Source organism: Macaca fascicularis, chromosome 18, assembly GCF_037993035.2.
Source record: "Macaca fascicularis isolate 582-1 chromosome 18, T2T-MFA8v1.1".
NCBI lineage: Eukaryota > Metazoa > Chordata > Mammalia > Primates > Cercopithecidae > Macaca > Macaca fascicularis.
Genome location: NC_088392.1, coordinates 10,402,196 through 10,409,589, shown reverse-complemented (window position 1 = coordinate 10,409,589; position 7,394 = coordinate 10,402,196).

Genomic DNA, 7,394 nt, shown 5'->3' with positions numbered 1-7,394 from the left:
CAGCTACTCAGGAGGCTGAGGCAGGAGAATCACTTGAACCCAGGAAGCAGAGGTTGCAGCGAGCCGAGATCATGTCACTGCACTCCAGCCTGGGCAACAGAGAGAGATTCTATCTCAAAAAAAAAAGAAAAAAAAAAAAAAAAAGAATGTGCCTGAATAGCAAATTGTAGGACAACTACTTTAAAATAATTATTAGCAATGTGGGAGAGTGGAATATGACACCCCAAAATATGAAAGATTGTTGATCTAAAGGCCATTAAAAAGAAGCCCATGTAGCAAAGCTCCCTATGCTCCCCATATTCACCTAAATGCAGGACATAGGCTTACGAGGACAAAGGTATCCCGCCTTCCTTTCTACCAGGGAGAATGAAGATGAACCACTGAACTCAACCATCTGGAGATGGTATAAGAGGAATCTACATGAATAAGCTTTTCTAACTAGCGTTTATCTATCATTTATTTGCACTCAACCCCATTTGCCACCCCTACAGACTAACAGTGCTTTCCTTTGTCCTATCACTTCTCTCAAAATTTACTGTGTTTTGGTGAAGATGCTGAAGGAGCTGGAATTCAAAGCCACCTCTTTGAGAAGTACTCACTCCCTGGGTTTCTCCCATGTAGATGTGAAATATGCACGTAAATAAACTTCTGCTTTTTTCTTCCTAACCTGTCTTTTGTTACAGGGGTCCATTCCAACTAAAAACCTATAAGGGTTGAAGAAAAAAGTATTTTTCTTTCCCTACACCATTCCAGCAATTTCTAACTTTGGGTTAATACCTTCTGAAAAATAACAGTGGAAAAATAAAAGGTTTGTTAGTGATGGAAACTCTCATCTTGACCAAACTTTAGTTGAGCTCCTCTAAATTCTCTTCTCGACAAGGCCCCATCCTTGCCAAACCTGCATATCCCAGTTTTAAAAATCCTGTTAAGTCAATTTAGAGAGAATCCCCACCCTTGATATCTGATCACTTCCCATATCTAATCCACTTCCTCATCCCCACCATCCCGCAAGTGATGTCAATCACCTTGGCCCGTTTTCAGCAAGAATTCTATCAAGTCTGTTTAGCCAGAATCTCCCCTTACCCCTTATGTTTCCTCTTAGCAATTTTCTATCCACTGACCCCACCCTGCTCTTTGCTATAAATCTCCGCTGATCCATGCTGTGCTTGGAATTGAACCTGGCTCTGCACTGAGGTCTCTTGTCCTCTATTGCAATAGCTCCTGAATACAATCTGTTTCATCACTTGCTATGGTCTGAATGTTTGTGTCTTCTCAAAATTCATATATTCAAATCCTAATCCCCAATGTGGGAATTACAAACTTCTTATGTTCAAATCCTCCCACAATGTTGGGAGGTGGAGCCTTTGGCAGGCGATTAGCTCAAGAAGGAGCCTTCATGAATGGGATTTGTGCACCTACAAAAGACACGCTTTTTCTGCCACGTGGGGACAAAGCAAAAAGATGATTGTTCACAAACCAGTAAGTGAGGACCCAACCAGACACTGAATTACACCGACACCACAATAACAACTTTCATCCTTCAGAACTCTAAGAAATACCTTTCCATTGTTTATAAACTATCCAGTTTGTGGTATTTTGTTATAGCAGCCCGAACAAAGACACTACTTGAACTACTGTCACTTTCTAGTTCTCTTTAACAAAAGAAATTAGGCTTTGTAAACATCACTAACCTTAGGCCATGTGTGGTGGCTCATGCCTGTAATGTCGGCACTTTGGAAGGCTGAGGTGGGAAGATCACTTGAGGCCAGGAGTTTGAGGCCAGCCTGGGCAACATTGCAAGACCATGTCTCCACAAAAAATATTGAGCCTGGTGTGGTGGCACAACCTATAGCCCCACTACTTGGGAGGCTGATGCAGGAGGATCACTTGAGCCCAGGAATATGAGACTACAGTGAGCTATGATTGTGCCACTGCATTCCAGCCTGCGTGACAGAGGAAGACCCTCTCTAAATAAATAATAAACAAAAGTAAGTCATTAACCTTGAACATATGATCTTGTTCTAATTAAAACCTTTTTTGTATCTAGAACCTAAAAATCTTTCTAAGTGGGACTTTACATACGGCTTGAGATAAATAAACAAAACTCTGATTTGAAAACATGTGTTATAAAGTTTGTCAAAGAGTGACTAAATTAAAAGCAACTGAAAAGTTTGGCAAACTTAGTGACTCTTATATAATTAGTTCCATGTATGATCTTCAAACAAATTACTCATTCAGATTCTCATTCACAAACTGGCAATAATTTTACTAAGCACATCTGGAAATTTTGTGAACGGAAATAAAAACACTATGAAATTTATCGTCAGTCTTTTTTTCTATCATCCATTTGGTCCCATGTAAAATTAGTGTTTTCACATATATTTTTTAAAAACCAAATATGATGACATCATTAAATCCTTCATTTATTCAACAATGTTTCACTAAACACCTACTGAGTACCAGCACACTATCAGGTGCTGAAGATACAGTGGTGAATGAAGAAACCTCTGTCCTTTCAGATTTTGAAGTCTCCCATGAGAGAAAGACTTTCACAAACAATCATGTGAAGAATTACATGATTACAGTCATAATAAGGCCCATGAAAGAAAAGTAATAACAGCTGCCATTTATTGAGGATTTACTCTCAGCCCACCTCTGTGCTAAGGGTATTATATAATCATTTAATCGCCTGAGAAACCCTTGGAGGTAAGATCTGTTATGACTGTTGACAAATACTCTCTCCACCTAACTCTAGTCAGACTTCTCTTAGCCCTCTAGCCCTCCACAATCAGTGGACACCCTTGGTTTCTGTCGGTCTACATCAGTCAGTGGTAGCAAGAATCCTGTTAAGTCAGATTACAAAGGACGCTCATCCTGAATATCTGGTCGAATTCCTTATCCCCACCATCCCCCAGGTGATGTCTGATCACCCTGGCCCGCCTTCAGCAAGAATCCTGTCAAGTTGGTTTAGCCACAATCCCCCCTTACTTCTGACGTTTCCTCTCAGTACTTTTCCAACCACTGACCCTACCCTGCTTTGTGATTATAAATGGCCACTTGTCCATGCTGTATTTAGAATTGAGCCTGGTTCTATACTGAGGTCTCTTTCGCCTATTGCAATAGTTCCTGAATAAAATCTGCACTCACAGCGTTAACTCCTGCCCTGCTCTGGTTTTATTTAACTGTGACTGGCTTCTGGTTTTATTTAACTGTGACTGGCTTCCATTTTTTTTTTTTTTTTTTTTTTTTTTTTTGGCTTGCCCTGTGCCACTGCCATCTTTACCTTACGGGAAACCCATTCCCTAGAGTTTAAGTGGGCCGCTTCATGCCTAATTCCACAGATATGTGTAGACACAGGACCCAGCCTGGTCAGCCAGAGAACCGCATTTCCCTGACGACATTTATTATTCAAGTCAGCCAGTTAGAACCTTCCCTGTGGGAAAAGGTTCCCTCTCTCCTCTGGCATCACAAACAGAGACAATCAAATGCAGAAATGGCTTCTGGTCTCTGAATGCAGGTGTGGGTTTGAATCCCAGTTCTGACAGAAATGACTAAAGACAAGTGCAATGCTTCAAAAGGCAAGACAAGAGTGGGCTGGACCTCAAGCTCCCAACACAGCGAAGAATCCCCCCTCCAAGCCTGCTCTTTAGGGACCACTTAGATCTGATTAATAGGATGTCAGGGGAACCACGAGGAGAGGGAGAGGAGAGGGCCCTGGGTCTGCAGGAATCACATTAGCAGATTCACGTGTAAACCTAGAGAAGGAAAACAAACCCTGTTTCCTTTTTTTTTTTTTTTTTTGAGATGGAGTTTCGCTCTTGTTGCCCAGGCTGGAGTGTGATGGCGGGATCTCAGCTCACTGCAACCTCCGCCTCCCAGGTTCAAGCGATTCTCCTGCCTCAGCCTCCAGAAAGTAGCTGGGATTACAGGCGCCCACCACCACGCCTAGTTAATTTTTGTATTTTTAGTAGAGACGGGGTTTCACCATGTTGGCCAGGCTGCTCTCAAACTCCTGACCTCGTGATCCAACCGCTTCAGCCTCCCAAAGTGCTGGGATTATAGCCATGAGCCACCACGCTTGGCTCAAACCCCATTTTCAATAATGGTAAATGTTGAATGTTTCCGCCAAGCCAGTAAGATAAAAGCTCCGGGCTGTATTTCACCTGATTTAAGGCAAGTAAAGAAAAAGGGCTAGGCATGATGGCTCACGCCTATAATCCTAGCACTTTGGGAAGTCGAGGGGGGCAAATCATTTGAGGTCAGGAGTTTGAAACCAGCCTGGCCAACATGGTGAAACCCCGTCTCTACTAAAATACAAAAATTAGCCGGGCGTGGTGGCACATGCCTGTAATCCCAGCAACTTGGGAGTCAGAGGCAAAAAAAAAAAAATCACTTGAACCTGGGAGGCGGAGGTTGCAGTGAGCTGAGATTGCACCACTGCACTCCAGCCTGGGCGACAGAGCAATACTCTTTCTAAAAAAAAAAAGAAAGAAAGAAAGAAATAGGACTTTTCCCGCTCGCTCACATGTATGTGGTTGCCAATGCGTATCTTCTTTAGCAGTAGAATGGTATTTGAGTACTAGAAGCAGTAGAGAAGGGGTTTGAATTTGGGTTTGACTTCAGAATCCCCACATACATTTCTTTTAAAAAATTTCAAACATGCTGAAAAAACACAGACTAATAGAATGGACAGCCATGTACCCACCACTGAAATTTAACAAATGTTCGCATTTCGCTTTGTTTACTTTTGGGTTTTTCTTGAAGGAAGAATATGTCCTTCCCTTTTTAAGGAAAAATCCCCTTTGTATGTCTCACTGATGATTCTCCTGTCTCTGTCCCCAAGGATAACACCTACCTTAAAGTGTGTGTCTTTCCAATTCATGTTTATATACTTTTGCTTTTTTTAGACAGTCTTACTCTGTCACCCAGGCTGGAGTGCAGTGGCGCTATCTGGTTTCACTGCAACCTATGCCTCCCGGGTTCAACAGACTCTCCTGCCTCAGCCTTTCTAGTGACTGGAATTACAGGTACCCGCCACCACACCTAGCTAATTTTGTATTTTTAGTAGAGATGAAGGTTCACCATGTTAGCCAGCCTGGTCTCGAATTCCCCACCCCAGGTGATCCACCTGCCTCAGCCTCCCAAAGTGCTGGGATTACAGGCACGAACCACCACGCTCGGACTTGTGCTTTTTCTATATATGCATGTACCCATAAAAATGTATATTATTAGTTTGAATGCTTCAAACCTTACATATATGGTTTCATGCTGTATGTATTCTTCTAGAACGAGTTTTTTGTTTCACTAAATAATGTCTTTAATATATACACATGTTGATACATGTAATCTAGTTTACTCATGTTTTTGTTTAAATGGAACTCATTTGATTTATCCCATTACTCAGCTGTAGACATTTGCATTATCGCCACTGTGTTGTTTTGAGGTTTTCACTACCACAAACAGTGCTTCAATGAATAGTTCTTGTTTTCTTCATTATCTTTTTTAAAACAGGGTCTCTCTCTTTTGACCAGGCTGGAGTGCAATGGCATGGCCATAGCTTATCGCAGCCTCCAATTCCTCTAATTCCTGGGCTAAAGTAATACTCCTGCCTGAGCCTCCCAAGTAACTGGGACTACAGGTATGCACCACCATGCCTGGCTAATTTTTAAATGTTTTATAGAGATGGGATCTCACTATGTTGCTAAGGCAGGTCTTGGACTCCTGGGCTCAGATGATCCTCCTGCCTTGGAGTGGGATTACAGGTGGGATGACGGGTATGAATCACCATGCCTGACTCATTTCTTGTTTTCAGATCTTGATGGCATACATCTAAAAGTGTCAGTGCTTGGTGAAAGTGTATTTACACCTTCAAATTTACTAATATTTCAAGATTACTCTCTAAAGTGGTTAAATCATTTTGTAATTCCATCAGCATTTTTAAAGTTGTAATCCCACCACTAATTTTAAGATGAGGCCTCATCTTTTCCTTACATCCTCACAAACACTCGGTATTGTCTGACTCTGGGTTGTATAAATTTTATTCCCAGTTCCCTAGTTAGGTTAAGGATATTCTCTTTTTTTTTTTTTTTTTTTTGAGACAGTCTTGCTCTGTCTCCCAGGCTGGAGTGCAGTGGTGTGATCTCAGCTCACTGCAAGCTCCGCCTCCCGGGTTCACGCCATTCTCCTGCCTCAGCTTCCAGAGTAGCTGGGACTACAGGCACCCGCCACCATGCCCAGCTAATTTTTTGTATTTTTAGTAGAGACGGGGTTTCACCGTGTTAGCCAGGATGGTCTTGATCTCCTGACCTCGTGATCCACCCACCTCGGCCTCCCAAAGTGCTGGGATTACAGGCGTGAGCCACTGCACCTGACCTCGAGGATAGTCTTATAAGATTTTTATCATGTTGAGTTTCTGTAAGTTGCCACTCAAGTGATTTTCCGGTTTCCTAAATAAGTCTTTTGTCTTTTGTATTTTGTGTATGTGTGTGTGTGTGTGCACATGCACATTTGTCTTTTGATGTACAGTTTGGGTGTCTATGGCAGCCTCAGGCCATGGCAGCCTCAGGCCACTTGGATGCATGGCTTACATGTCAGTTTAGGACTCCAGAAAGAGTGATCAAGCAAAATAGGTAGAGGTCACATCCCCTTTTATGACCTAACCTCACAAGTCATGGAGTATCACTTCTACAGCATTTTATTGGTTAAAAGTGAGTCACAACAGTAATCCTAGATTCAAGGGAAAGGCATATAGGGTGTCAAAGAACTTCTGGGCTGCTTAGCTTCGTCCACCTATTGTTACTTCTTGATGATCATATGTTAAACAAGGGGTGGATTATTCATGAGTTTTCCAGGAAATGGGTGAGCAATTCCTGGAACTAAGGGTTCCTCTCCCTTTTTAGACCATATAGGGTAACTTCCTGACTTTGCCATAGCATTTTTAAATTGTCATGGTGCCGGTGAGAGTGTCTCTTAGCATGCTAATACATTATAATTAGTGCATAATCAGCAGTGACAACGACCAGCAGTCACTTTTGTTGCCATCTTGGTTTTGGTGAGTTTTGGCCTGCTTCTTTACTGCAACCTATTTTATCAGCAAGGCCTTCATAACCTGTATCTAGTGCCAACCTCCTATCTCATCCTGTGACTAAGAACACCTTAACCTCCTGGAATGTAGCCCAGTAGGTCTCAGCCTTATTTCACCTAGCCCCTATTCAACATAGAGTCACACTGGTTTGAATGCCTCTGATAGTCTCACCAGGAGGGAAAGCAGTGGTGGTAGTTCAAGACCCTGAGCTGGTCATAGGAACCCTTGTGTCTGGTTATTGGAGAGAAGAATTCTAACACCTTCCTCCATTGCTGGGTTAATAGGGGGAATTGTAGATGATATTATTCTC